This window comes from Enhydra lutris, unplaced genomic scaffold, assembly GCF_002288905.1.
Source record: "Enhydra lutris kenyoni isolate GAN:26980312 unplaced genomic scaffold, ASM228890v2 scaffoldscaffold1, whole genome shotgun sequence".
NCBI lineage: Eukaryota > Metazoa > Chordata > Mammalia > Carnivora > Mustelidae > Enhydra > Enhydra lutris.
In genome coordinates, this window is record NW_019154085.1 from 29,169,855 (window position 1) to 29,184,230 (window position 14,376).

Below are 14,376 nucleotides of genomic sequence, written 5' to 3' on the forward strand. Positions count from 1 at the left end.
TATCAGTATGCAACATGCAGTCCAGGTTTAAAGTAAGCATTCACTGAAATAACCACTCAATCCAGAGATAAGCAAGTCAACTTCTAGAGCAGAGGGATCCAGGGAGAGACTGTAGCTGGAAATTATAGGCAAATATATGCAAATTTAATATGCAAACCATGTGCAAAATGTCATATATATGGAGAAGTGCTTTTTTCCCGGGGAAACTGTCCACAGCTTTCACCAAATATTCAAAAGGATATTTGGTCTTGCTCTCGGGAACACACATGGGACCTAAACTCCAAAACCCCTCTTCCTTTAGGGGACTTCCTTTAGCACACACACCAGGTGTGGCTACTATATTGGACAGCATCAATCTAATACCTTTTTGAACATATGTATATTTTTCAGACTACTCAGTGTCTTTCCCCACCTCTTCGAATAACAATCTCCAAAATAGCAACGACTTTTACTGACATTTAGTGAGAACTTATATACCAAGCAGTGTTGGAAGGCCCTCTCATGTATTTTATTTTATTATTATTTTTTTTAATTTTATTTATTTATTTGAGAGAGTGAGCAAGTAAGAGAGAGCACGAGAGGGGAGAAGGTCAGAGGGAGAAGCAGACTGCCTGCTGAGCAGAGAGCCCGATGCGGGACTTGATCCAGAGACTCCGGGATCATGACCCGAGCCAAAGGCAGTTGCGTAACCAACTGAGCCACTCAGGCGCCCCCATTTATTTTATTATTTTTTAAGATTTTATTTTTAAGTAATCTCTACACTCAACGTGGGGCTCAAACTCACAAACCTGGGGTCAAGAGTCACATGTTCCACCAACTGAGACAGCCAGGCGTCCCTTATATATTTTAATCTTTACAACAATTTATGGTGAGATGCAAGCTGTCTTTTATTTGTCCTAAAATTCTCTCTCTTCGAGGCATCTGGGTGTTGATCTCAGGGTTGTGAGTTCAAGTCCTATGTTGGACTCCACTGGGGCATGCAGCCTACTTAAAAAAAAATCACCTCTTTTCAAGTTTGGGGTTCAACTTTTAACTCCTTATTATAACATATTACACTTCAGTCAACAATTTTATGGTTATCCTTTAGAAATTTACACAGTTTCATCAGACACTCTCCCATCCCCTCCGCATCACCATCCAAAGCAAAAGATTCTGTTGATTCAGTTTTTCCTAATGGGCAACACCTCCAAAACCTCTGGAGAATATCTTAGATCCACTCACTGACTCATTCATTCATTCACTCACAAAGCATTTACTGAGTAGCTATTATATATGTGCAGTGCTAAGCAATGAACAAGACAGGGAAGGCCTCTCCTTTCCACTGTAAAGAGGATGTTCAGATGGAATAAAGAAAATGGGGGCGCCTGGGTGGCTCAGTGGGTTAAATCCTCTGCCTTCGGCTCGGGTCATGATCTTGGGGTCCTGGGATCAAGCCCCGCGCCGGGCTGTCTGCTCGGCGGGGAGCCTGCTTCCCCCTCCCTCTCTCTCTGCCTGCCTCTCTGCCTACTTGTGATCTCTGTCTGTCAAATAAATAAATAAAATCTAAAAAAAAAAAATGTCAGCTGGGGATGCAGGGAGGGGAGTCCCATTACTTTTTGGCTATTGGATGGCTTTGTAGTCCAGCCTGACTCAGTAAAGTCTGTGACCTCAGGGGATTCTATAGATAGCCACTGCCTCAGAGCTCTGAAAAAATCTCCAGTCAACAGCCGTAGAAGAAATTAGAGATGATGGGGGTAGAAATCTGGTCTAGATCAGGTCTTAGGGCTTAGGGAAGAGAGTGCTGCTCCTGGAGCAAGGAAGGCTGCATCGGCTCAGGCTGGTTGAGATGGACAAGTTTCTCCACCTTCTTGAGCCCCAGTCACCTCACTAAATGAAGGTTATCTTACTTCACAAAGTTGATGTGAAGCTGGAATGAAATAAGGGATTTGAAAAAGCTGTAGATGAACCAGTGTTACTGTAATTAACAATTATAACTTCCATACTCGGTTGAGCTACTCTTCCAAAAGACACCCATCTACAGTGACTGTGAAGACGCTGGGCCAGTTAGGGGTTGTTTTTAAATCCAATTTTCTAATCATGAGGACTTTAGAAAAATATATATCATCAGCTTCATTTGCCTCATTTCCAACGTAAACATTCCTAAGATGATCACTGGAAAAGTCACGTAGTGTGGAGTGGAAAAGAAATTGATAAAATGAAGTGATAAAAAATACTTAAGTTAGTTCCTCCCTTCTCTAGGAGATCCCAGGCTGATCTCACCCAAGTCTCAGTCCTACGGGGCTCTCTAAGGGACATGAAGGGGACCCCCGGCCACAACTTCCCAAAGGAGGTGGTCTTCCAGGACAGATACCTTCGGTCGCCACTCGCGCCTTTCCCCAGGTCCTGGGACCAACTCTCCGAACTCACTCCGCCGCCATATTGTCGTCTCCATAGAGACAGGACGCTCGGGGAACGGCGTCTCTCGGTATCCCAGGACAACGACGGCATCCCAAATGAGTCAAGCCTCAAGGAAGGCGAAAGCGCCGGCCAATTTTAATGCTTACCCTTTTTGTATTTTCTGGTTTTCCCTTCTAGTAGTTACTGAGCTTCTATCAGTCGCGACATGGAATGTATGGTCTCCTACTTGTCGTGACGTCCTCGCAATCCTTATTTTAGTAGACAACCAAATTCACAGGAGGTAACTCCGTGGGCTCGCCCCAGGAGTGGGAGCCGTTCCAGTTCTTTCCGGCCGCGCGATGGTGACATAGGGTCAGAATCTCAACCGGAACTTCAGTCTGTGACTGCGATTGTGAACTTAAAAGCACCCAGTAGTTATTTCTCATTTGCATATTGCTTTACGACTGGATTCCTTTTGCAGGTGGGAGAGAAAGTGTCCTATCCGTGTTCTGCCGGCATTTCCTCCTCCCTGGCAGCAAACTAACTCTTTTCTGGGGATCTGGAGGTTAATGGTTGAAGAAGGCGCTGGTACGCTAATGTGGATTCTTGGAAGCCCATTTGTTGATTTGTCCACATTTGCTTTGTGGAAAAGTTCTGTAGAACAACAAAAATTCAAGGGAGTAAACTTTAAGTAATAAATAATTATTACTTATAATCCAGTTGGTTTTTTTAAATGGATTTATTAATTGGGCCGCATCCCATCTACAAGTAGAGGGGAGCTCCAGGGAGTTGTGCAAAATGGAAGGTTTATACAGGCAGGAGGGTGCGTTAAGATGCTATTAGCAAAAGAAAAGGAAGGATTTTTTTTCCAGGTGAGGTGGCCTTCCTTTATGGGGAAGGACAGGGGCCCTTATTACAGATTGCCTTATCTTCTTTTGGGGGTTGGAGAGGGTACCTGTGATAGATGACCTCATTGGTGCTGACCAGAAAATTCCTGTCTGATCTGTTAAGACTACATTTCTGGGGGAGGTTGAAACTGGCCCAAGGGACACCATTTTGGGCCTGTGGTTTTCTTTGTAACAGCTCTAATTTAGTGACGACTCCTTAGGTGGGTGAAGCCGAAAGCCTCAAAGTTCACTCGTGGGCAGTTAAAGATGTTTCACCACCCAGGACAGTGATGGGGGTGGTGTTACAGGGAGAGATCTTAGTGAGTCTCAGGGTAAACCCAGAAAATAAACTCTCATTTTGGGAAAGTTGGCATTTACTTGTGAAAGTAAACAGTGGATGGACTAAGATGACAAAGTGGCCTGAGTTGGCCTGGAAAATCACATGGCCAGAGGCTGAGTGAACTGGAGGGAAGGGGCAGGCCAGGGGGCTCATGAAGTTATGCCAGCACCATTAAGTCTGGAATTTTCTTGGGATCAAGGAATGTGTAACTCAGTGAGCTTTTCACCAGTTTTAATGTTACTCTCAGAATCTAAAATCTGCACTTTGGACGTGACAACGTCTATGCTGTTTGTTGTTTCTATAATGATTTCCTTTTTGTTTTCCTCTAAACTCTTTTTGAAATGGTCAGCCTGACTCAGCAGGACAGGGAAAGAGACCTGTTTTTCCCTTCTTAGACTGAAAAGAAATGGGAGCAGTGACTCTGCAGAGAGGGCTTGGTGGTGGCCTCAGTAATCCCAGCAGCAAAACCTGAAGAAGGTAGAAAAGATCATGCTAGGAGCAATGTGCCCTTGTGCCTTTTCACTAAGGGAGTGTCCCTCCACAGCTCTGGTGTGCCCAAACTTTGGAGGATTCCTTGTCCCCGCCCTGTGGGCTCCACTTCTATGGGTCTCTGGCTGCCTGCTGAGAATTCTGCTGGAGAGCTCTGACCTTGACTGATACAGTGGACTCCCAGGGAGAGGTCCAAGCTGGACTTTGCTCCAAGAGGCAAACAACATGGAAAGGGGTGTGGCAAAAGGTTGAGTCTCAGGAGGAGAGAGGAGGATGGATTTGCTTTGGAAGTCCCCCTTTCCAGGAGCCCAGAACCCATGGGAAAAAATGGGTGCTAGGTCCTGGTGACTATATCTTCTATGGACCCAAGAAAGACAACAGGGTGGATGCTGTTGGGTTCAAGGCTGTGAACAAGGGTGGGTGATGATTCAGGAAATCGATGAGGACCAGGATGTGGGAGAAAAAGAGGAAGAAGGACTTGAATCCTTTTGCATAGAAACCTTATTGGAGATAATAAAGATAAAGCACACACTCAGTAATTTGGGCTTCAGTACACTCATATATATCTTATCTAAGTCCTCCCTCCCTTCCCCCACCAAATAGAACAGAGGAGATTCTGGGCTGGGAAATCAGACCTGAGATTAATCCTGACTCTCACTTACTGACTGTGTGACCTTGAACAAGTTACATGACCTCTCAGAGGCTCAGTTTCCTCAACTGTTACCTGGGAATAAATATCCCAGTGTGTCTGGGGGGTTCAGTGTCAGTGTCCTGGGATGGAGTCCCAGGTTGGCCTCCCTGCTCATCATGGAGTCTGCTTCTCCCTCTCTGCCTCTCCCCCTTCCCCTACTCATGCTCGCTCTCTCTCTCTCAAATAAATAAATTCTTTTGGAAAGTGGGATGCCTGGGTGACTCGGTTGATTAAGCATCTGCCTTCCACTCAGGTCATGATCCCAGGGTCCTGGAAGTGAGTCCTGCATTGGGCTCCTTGATCAGCAGGGAGCCCGCTTCTCCCTCTGCCTGTCTCTCCCCCGGCTTGTGCACTCTCTTTCTTTCTCTGACAAATAAATAAATATATAAAATCTTTTAAAAACCTTTTAAAAAAGGCTGGTGTAGCAACAAAGTGATCAGACATGTGAAAAATATTTGACACATGGTAGACAATAAAGTTAGCCACATGTGCATGCACAGATGATGGTCACTCAACAAGTGGAAGGTCCCTACAATCAAGCCATTCAGTTTTCTGTGCACCCTCCCCTCCTACCATCTCCCAGCCTCTGCTCCACACTGGAGAAGCAGGAAGTTTTTCTTCTCTCCACATCCCCCTCTTCTGTTTCTATAAGAAGGAGCCTGCCTTGGTGCTCTGGGATGGAGAAAGATGAAAGGAGATACCAGGGTGACTTTCTGTACAGTTGGCAAGTCAACCCACCTCCAGAACTTGCAAAGTCCCCTCCCATCTTCCTTCCCTGCACTCTGACTCCATTTCCAGTGTTGGTTCTGAAATCAGTTCTACATTCAAAATGTACGTAACTTGGGGGCTGGGGAGAGATGAGGAGGTGAGTCCTCCCATGGAAATCTCTGACTTCTGAAATTAAGTAAGTCTTCCAAGCCCAGCCTGAAGGGTGAAGAGTGAGAGAAAGCTGCAGCTAAGAGGGCCATTTAAGTGGTTTGGGGGCTGGATCTAAGAGCAGTCATGGGGCACTCTCTGCATTAGCGTGCCATGGTCCTCTGAAGCTGCTGGGGGTAGGGAGCCTGAATCAAGTGGTTGATGGCCCCTCCAGCCTGAAAGGGCTGCCAACGCACAAAACTGGCAGGGGCTAGGGGCCAGAAAGTCATATCACAAGAGAATTCAAATGAAAGAGTTCCATTCTGCTTAGGATGCCCCCTCTCCCCGCCCCACATAGGGTTTTCTACAATTTTATGCCAACCCAAACTCCCTAGATAATTTGCTCCTTCCATTCATTGTCCCCACCAAAGGGTAGATAGACATGCAAGCCAACATTAGTGGGATCAAGGGAAAAAGACATGAGGCTTAATCCCAGGAGACTTGAGTTCAAGTTCAGGTTTTACCATCTGAGAGCTGGGTGATTTCAGGCAAATTATTAAACATTCCAGAGGCTGACTTTCTTCATCTGTAAAATGGGGGCAAACAAGGATAGTATTCAAAATTCTTAATAATTGGTAAAGTATGGATGCCAAGCTATGAGTATGGATACCAGCTGCCCTCAGAGCCAAAGCCAGGGTCCTGGTTGCTCCCATTTTGCCAGGCTTTAACCCTTTTGTCGTTGGGTCATAGGGAGAGCTGGGAGTATGGTGAGGGAGGGAGAGCAGCCACAGCAGTAGAGAACTCAGCAAGTGACTGGTACCAAAGTATCTCTAGATTTCTAACAATAGCTGTAGTGAATAGTAATAGTTGCAAGCGAAACCTGAGGAAAAGTCCCACCTCACCATCTGCTATTTACACATTTCTCTATTTTTTAAAACAGCTTATTTATTTAATTAATATAGAGAGACAGCTAGAGAGGAAACACAAGCAGGGGGAGTGAGAGAGGGAGAAGAATGCCTCCTGCTGAGCAGGGAGCCTGGGGAAGGATGACCTGAGCTGAAGGGAGACGTTTAACAACTGAGCCACCCAGGGGCTCCCAGTTTATTATTTCTAGCCAAAACTTGAAGTATCTCCCCTTTGAATGTCTCCTCGTTGGTGAAGAATCAGTCACCAGGTCTAACTGCTCTCTTTTTCTAGTCTGAGCAGTGCTCCTTCTGTGTGTTAGCTTTCCCAGCTGTCTTCCTTTAGACCATCTCCTCCTCTCTCCAGCTGCACACCTCTCTGGCCAGCACCATGGACAGCTCTAGCTGACCAACCCATCTGAGGCCATCCCCTTCCCTTGCCTTCTATCCCCACCACTCTGATCCACCCAAGTGTGGAACCCCTGAGGTATGAACTGACTGAGGGTCATCCTTGAAAAGATAGTACAGTGGAGTGATTAAGAACAAACTCTGGAGTAAAAAAGTTTGGATTTGAATCCCGACCCCACCAACTCTCAGCTCTACGATCTTGTTCTTTTGCTTCTATATGACCCGGTCTGCTCATCTGTAAATAGGGAACACTAATACCTACCTCAAAAGGTTGTGAGACTTAAGTGTGATTTAAAAAAAAATTAAAGAACTTAGCAAAGCCTGCCTTATTACATGTTTTAAATAGAGGAATAACATCATTAGTCTGTGACTTTCCATCCTATTTAATTCCTCAAACCCTTTTCCAATCCATTTCTGATCAGGGCTCTTTCTCAAGTAAATATACCATAATATGACCACTGGCACAGTGCAGCTGCCCTCCTTTGGGTGTGAAAATTGACTTGGACTTCAAAGATGGTAAGGGAGCCCACCCTTGCCTGGTCCACGAGCTCTTGACTTTTTTTTTTTTTATCTTAAGAACTTTGAGTTAGTTATAGATATATGGAAGCATCACAAAAGTAGTACAGAAAGTTCTCATTAACACTTCATGCAACATCCCCTTAGGTTAGCATCTTATATGACTATAGAACATTTATCAAAACTAAGAAAATTAACTCTGGTACAACACACACTATTAATGAAAGTAAAGAATTTGGGGCACCTGGGTGGCTCAGCGGGTTAAGCCTCTGACTTCGACTCAGGTCATGATCTCAGGGTCCTGGGATGGAGCCCTGCAAGTCGGGCTCTCTGCTCAGCTGGGAGCCTTCTTCCCCCTCCCCCACTCTCTCTTTGCCTGCCTCTCTGCCTACTTATGATCTCTGTCTGTCAAATAAATAAATAAAATCCTTAAAAAATGTTTAGAAAGTAGAGAATTATTTAGATTTCACAGCTTGTCCACTAATATCCTTTTCCTATTTCAGTATCCAATTCAGGACCTTCCCTGGGGCATTTCCTGAGTCTTTCCTTGTCTTTTATGACCATGACTCTCTTAAAGAGTACTGTTAGTTATTTTGTAGAATGCTGCTCAATCTTGGGTTTGTTTCATGTGATTAGAGTAAGGTATGTGTTAATGGGAAGCATAATACAGAAGTGATATGCTCTTCTCAGGGCATTATATCAGAGGGCACATGATTGATGTCCATATGCAACATTGGTGATGTTAACTTTGGTTACTTGGCCAAAGCAGTGTCAGGATTGTCCGCTGTCAACCTGCTACTTTCCTCTCTTTATTAGATTTTGATCATGTACATCTTTTGCTTCTCTAGGATTAAGAACTCCCCCAGCCCCACAGTGTGTAATGAACCACCTCTCACAACTCTGTGGGTGCAGCAGCTCTTTCTGCTCACAAGACCTGTCCCCAAGCTTTAATAAAACCACCATTTTGCACAAAAAAGAATAACAAAAAAAGCGTTCAAAAATGAAGAAATCTGTCCTTGAAGTTAACCTTTCCTACCCCTACACTCCCAACCACTCCCCTGAGACACACCCATTCCCTAGATCCTGCCTGGTCACTTTCCCCTGAGTCTTCTTAAGTCGGGCACTTGGAAGCATGTGCAGAAGCCAAATGCAAATACACCTGGAGTTTATAAGGACAACAGGGTGTTTCTTGCCCATTTTTAGGGACCTTCTCATTGAGCCCCTGCTAGTTTCTGTGTGCAGGGGCACTCTGAGAAAATCTGGCCAGCAGCTCTCCACAGAAGGGTCCAGCCTATCTCTCTGGTCTGGCCCCAACCCTTGAGCACTTTTTTCAACATCTAACAATTGGGCTTTTTAAAAGTCTCTAACAGAATTCCTTTCATTTGTCTATGATGACTCCTTACCACCCACTAGCCCAGACTCATGAGCTTCCTTCCTTCTAGAAGGCTCTTCACTCCTCCAGGAGTTTGCTATCATCAGAGATCCTCCCCCTAAAATGGATACATAACATACTTCTAATCAGTTGAGTGTGGAGAGATCTGCTTATCCAACCTTCCCCTTTGTCTGCATCTCTATCTGCCCTTAGTTCAGTCCAAATCAGTGTGTCCTCCCATGCTGCTGCTTTAGAAGACTAAGAGTTGGGGCACCTAACTGGCTTAGCTAGAAGGGCATGCAACTCTTGATCTCAGGGCTGTGAGTTCAAGACCCGCGATGGGTGTAGAGATTACTTAAATAAACACTTAGAAAAAAACAAAGATTAAGAGGCATCACACCTCCTCCAGCCCAATAGTGACTCCATTTAAAAAAAATTTATATATTTACGTTAGAGAGAGGCAGAGAGCGTGTGCATGAGTGGGGGGAGGGGCAAAGGGAGTGGAAGAGAGAGAATCTCAAGGAGACTCTACACTGAGTCCAGAGTCCAGCACAAGGCTTGATCTCAGGACCCAAGAGATCATGACCTGAGCTAAATCAAGAGTAGGACATTTAATCAACCGAGCCACCCAGGCACCCCATGACTCCATTTTTTCCCCATGACTCCATTTTTAAAAGCTTTTGTGTAAAAGCATTAAAGACCTTAGAAGATATGTTCATCTGTTCCCAACCCCCCTTTGCCCTTGGTTCTGGTTACCATCACTGTGTAAGAAATCATTCCAAAAATTCGAAGTTCCAAACACACAAACCCTTATTTTATTTTGCTTATGGTTTTGTGGGTCGAGAGTTCAGGAAGGGCTTGGCCAGGCAGTTCTTACTTAGAGCCTTTCAGATGCGGGCCAGGGCCGCCCTCTGTAAGTTCCACTGGGTTGTGACTTTCAAGATGGTGCTGTGGTCTGGGAGTTGGGCTAGCCTAAGGACAGGAACACCTATCTATAGCCTCTCTAGCCTGGCAATCTCATGGTAGAACCAGGCAGAAGCTATATGGCCTTTTCCAAGGGGAGAGAAGTGTCAAGTAATTTGTGGACATACTTTAACCATTGCCACTCCCACCAGCACAGGATCCTCTCACAGCTTCTAGAACATTAGTCCTCTAGGACCACCTTCCCTAATGAGTTCGTGGCCACCCCCGGCCCCACCAGATCTTTTAGGTTGAAGCTGAAATGCATTCCTCCCATTCCTCTGGGATGGTGACTCATCAGTTCCTACCTTCTTCAGTTTGGCTGAAGGGCACCTGATCTGGCTCTGATCTGGACTCTGCTACTGTGTGTCCTTGGGCAGGTGACTTCACCTCTCTGGCCCCAGTTTCTTCTCTGCAAAGTAGGAATTAGGAACAACCTCACTTCATAGGCTGTTAGGACTTTAAAAGATAATGTGAATAACAGACAGCACAGTCGATGCTCCTGATGATGAAAGAAACAACCAGGGGCAAGTCATGTTCCCTCTTGGAGACTCGATTTCTGAAATGGGGATAATTCTCTTAACCCAATTCCCCCGTGCAGATGAGAGGGGTCTTAAATGGAATTTAGGGAGGGCCAGCCTACAAGTTGAGGCTTCCTGACCCTAACCTGGCCAGGAAGCCCCCTGCATCTCTGCACTGCTGGGGCCCCATGCCCCGTGCGTGCGAGGTGGCCAGGGTGTGGCTTGGGGCCGTACAGCATGCAGGGCGGGCCACTATCTGCCCCACCGGCCTTATCAGATCCGGGCTGGCCGCAACTCAGTCCCATGGAACAAAGAGGCTTTGAGAACCAGGCTGGGGTGTGGGACATGGGGCTGAGCCCCATCAGGCGCATTCCACCCAGTGGGCAGAGGGCATGGGGTGAGGGAGCCGCTGCCTCCAACCCCTCCCAGAGAAGTTCTTCTGCAGAGGGAACACCCTCCCCTGTGGGGAGCAGGACCTGTGCCTTCCCACAGGACCCACCGTTCTGACTTCTTTGGAGCATTTCCTGCTCTAGCCTTCCCACCAGGCGAGCAGCTAGACCTCTTCCATGGGGCACAGTGTCCCCTAATCCCCAGCCCAGCTCCCATTTTCCCTCCTGGCACCTTTAGCATCCCCCCACCGGCCCGCCCACCAAACACACACACCAGTTCCCAGTTCTTGAGCGTGCCCTGCATCTTCTCAGCACATCGGCTCCCAATAATCCCTCCACCTACCCTTGACCCCGTCACTCAACCTGGAAGGCGGCAGCCCAAAACCACTTCCAGGAAGTCCCTGGTCACCAGGGTCATTGAGCTCATCCAGTCCTCACTCCTGTCTAATTGCTCTCTGCTTCCTCCCATGTGACACTGTGGGGAACTTTTCTCCAAACTTTAATTGCAGGCGGGGAATCTGCTGAGCCTGGCAGAGGCCCCTGCTGGCCTCCTGGGCTAGAGTTCAAGTTGTACAAGTTGTACATTACAGACGGGTTCTAGGCTCGGCAGGACAGCTGGGGCTGAAATCTGGGTGTGCTGATACCCTGGCGTGCCCCCTGCACCAGGCTCTCACCTAAACAGGCTTGCTGGCACCAGGCCAGAGGAGTTGCCTTTTCTAGTTGGATCTCTTTGCAGGGTGGGGAGGGAGGGATATGTTAAATTTTTTCAGGGAGCGGCTCCTATTTCCAGTCCCCACACGGGCTGCTGGCCCCCGCCACAAGCCTGGTTGCCTAAAGGATCGGTGCGTTCTGCTCGGCCCGTCCCAGCACAGCGCTGCAGACTGTCAGAAACCATCCCCAGGGCAGCATCTTCAGGTGAGGGCAGGCCCACAAAGCTTCAGAAAAGCCATCCCCAGGGTCACTGGGTCTTTCCAAACGGGAGAGAGAAGGCTGCAAGGACAGCTTGGGGAGTGGGTACCTGAGGGGGCGCCTCTGCCCAGACAAGTAGGAGAGCCAGGTGTAGAGGCCCCTGTGTTGAGGGCAGCCCGTCCAGGCAGCTCCATAGGCCTCCCAGCCAGATTCCCCACTTTGTCTCCTGTACCCCAACACTCCAGGTCTCCCTAGCTCCACTTCTCCCTGAGGACTTATGGATTCAGGCAAGGGTGTTGCATTTCGCCTGGACTGAGCGGTGCGGGATGACTCTGAATCTCTTCCCCATGCACTCCCAATGTGGGGTGGGCAGGCAGAGAAAATAGGGAGCCCCAGGCTCCCTTGAACCCAGTTAGACTAGCCTTGGGCAACCAGGAGAAGGCCCTGTGTCATTTGACCCTTGCCTACCTCTCTACTTCAGTTTGGCCACGCACACATAGGTTTGTGACGCTGGCCTGGCAGTTCCTTCAAGCCCCCAGTCTCCCTCAAGTCCACACACTTTTGCATGTTCTTTGTCCTCAGCCTGGATCCCTTCCTTTACAGATCCACAATGCAAAGGCTTCCTTACCCTACCTGTAGCATCCTCGCCTCCAGGAAGCCTTGCTAGCTCCCTACCTCTCCTTGGCACTCCCATAGCCCCTGTGAGATGCTGGCCACAGGACCCAGCACACAGCACGGGCATGTCTCCCCATGCTGCTTCCCACCACCCAAGGGTTCCCCATGGCGGGAACCACCACTTTCCATCACTCTGGCATGGGACCCAACACAAGAGTATCCAGTGAATGAGGACCAAACACGTGAATGCAGGTCATAATTGCGGACGCAGGAGCTTTAGGGGCTGCACTTGACCTTGAGAAGAAAGGCAGGCATAGGATCAGTAGCTGCCTGGGCGGCATGGTTGACCCTCCTCTGGGCCTTGGCATTATAGATGCTGGGACGAGGTGGGTTTGGGGGGGAGGGATTGGGGCCCCAATCATCCTGTAACGGTGGAAGATGTCATCCCAGGCTGTCTCCCCATGTCTCCCCGCTCACACATTGTGCCCAGGTCTGGTCCCAGAATTCTTGGAAAAGCCACAGGGTCCCACATCCACCCCAAGGTTGGGTTTTGAGGGTCTGGATTCAGATAAATTTCTTTCTGAATCTTTGCAGCCTTCTTTGTCTGGAGAATGAATGTGTTTCCTGAGGAAACCCATATAGAACAGAAAGGTCTGGGGACACCAAATGGCTCTGTGTCTGCAGGACAGAGTGTACTCAGGCCCAGTAGGAGAAGCAGCTGGACCCCATGGGGGAAACCTCTCTTTCTTCCTCCCCCTCCCTCTTCTCTCTCTCCCTCCCTTTCTTTCTCTCTCTCTCTCTCTCTGCCTCTCCCCCACCCCCACGAAGAATGTCTGTAAGCGAGAGAATGTACAAACAAACGGACAAGAGTATCTTGACCTTGATCTTCTGTTTTTCGCTGTAGATGAGTTCATGGCCATTCGGTCCCTGTGAACCTGGCTCATGAGCGTCTGCCCATGAGTCCATTCTAGATGTGCTGACAAAGCTGACTTCCAGGCCTGAAATGCTGAGAATGCCTTCCAGAGAGAACCCAGGTTCACCAAGGGAAAAACCTTGTGGTCAAAACTGGGCCCAAAGGCCAAGATGCATGGGTTCGAATCCTGCTTCTGTCCCTTGCTCTGTCATCTCGGGCAAGTTACTTAACCTCCCTGTGCTTCTGTGCTCATCTGAAACATGGTAATATGAAAACATACATCGCATAAGGTTGTTGCCAGAATTAAGTAGCTTCCTATAAAGTACTCAGAACAATACATGGTGATGGTTAGTCTGCACCAGACAACAGCAGTTGTCATTATCGCCTAGGGGACCCTATTTCCTCCCAGATGACACAGCTTCCGGGGCAATGACGTTTTCTCTGGTGTTTTCCTCCATGGAGATGGGGGAAGGGTGAGGTGAGAGTCTGAGCAGTCATCCCTGACGCAGAGGGGAGAAACTGGACGGTGGTGTGTTTTAGCAACTGGCTCTCCATGGTCGGGGGAACTCTACTTCGGAGCGTACACCCGTTTCCATGGTGTGAATTCTCCTGCTGTGGCCTATTTCAACTGGCTTGTGAAACGTCTGACAATTTCACAAATATACCACTGGACCTGGGCATCTCCACTATCTGTAGTGAGATCAGCTCAGAAAAAACGGCCTTGGGCTCGAGAGACCAAGAGAAAATGAAGAAGGCGGTCATCTTGTCTGGGCAACCAACTGGGCCTTCTCTAGACTAAGCCATGTTTCTCCAAGGGCCATCCATGGGCCATTGGCCATGTTGGGTGTGTTTGTAAAAAGTTCCTGCACCTCGTCTGGATCTGTTATAGCAGAATTGTTTGAGTGGAGCCAGGAATCATTTTTAAACACGCTGCACAGGGAGTTCTGAGGTTTGAGACCTGCTAGATTAGGGACCCCTGAGTTATCCCAGAAGTCAGAATGGGCCATGAGGCAGATGCAAATTCTACAGAATCTTCTTGTACCATGGTCCATTATTCGCACTGAAGGAAGAGAATCCCAGGCCCCGAGAAAGTCTAGAGCAAGCAGGAAACGGGCCTTGACTAGGCACAGTGAGGTGGTTTGAGAGGAGTAACGGGGTCCTGGGCTAGTTACCTCAGTTTTCTCTCTGGTCCAGTAGTGTTTAAGGCAAAGTTGGAGGTCAGCACATGAAAGG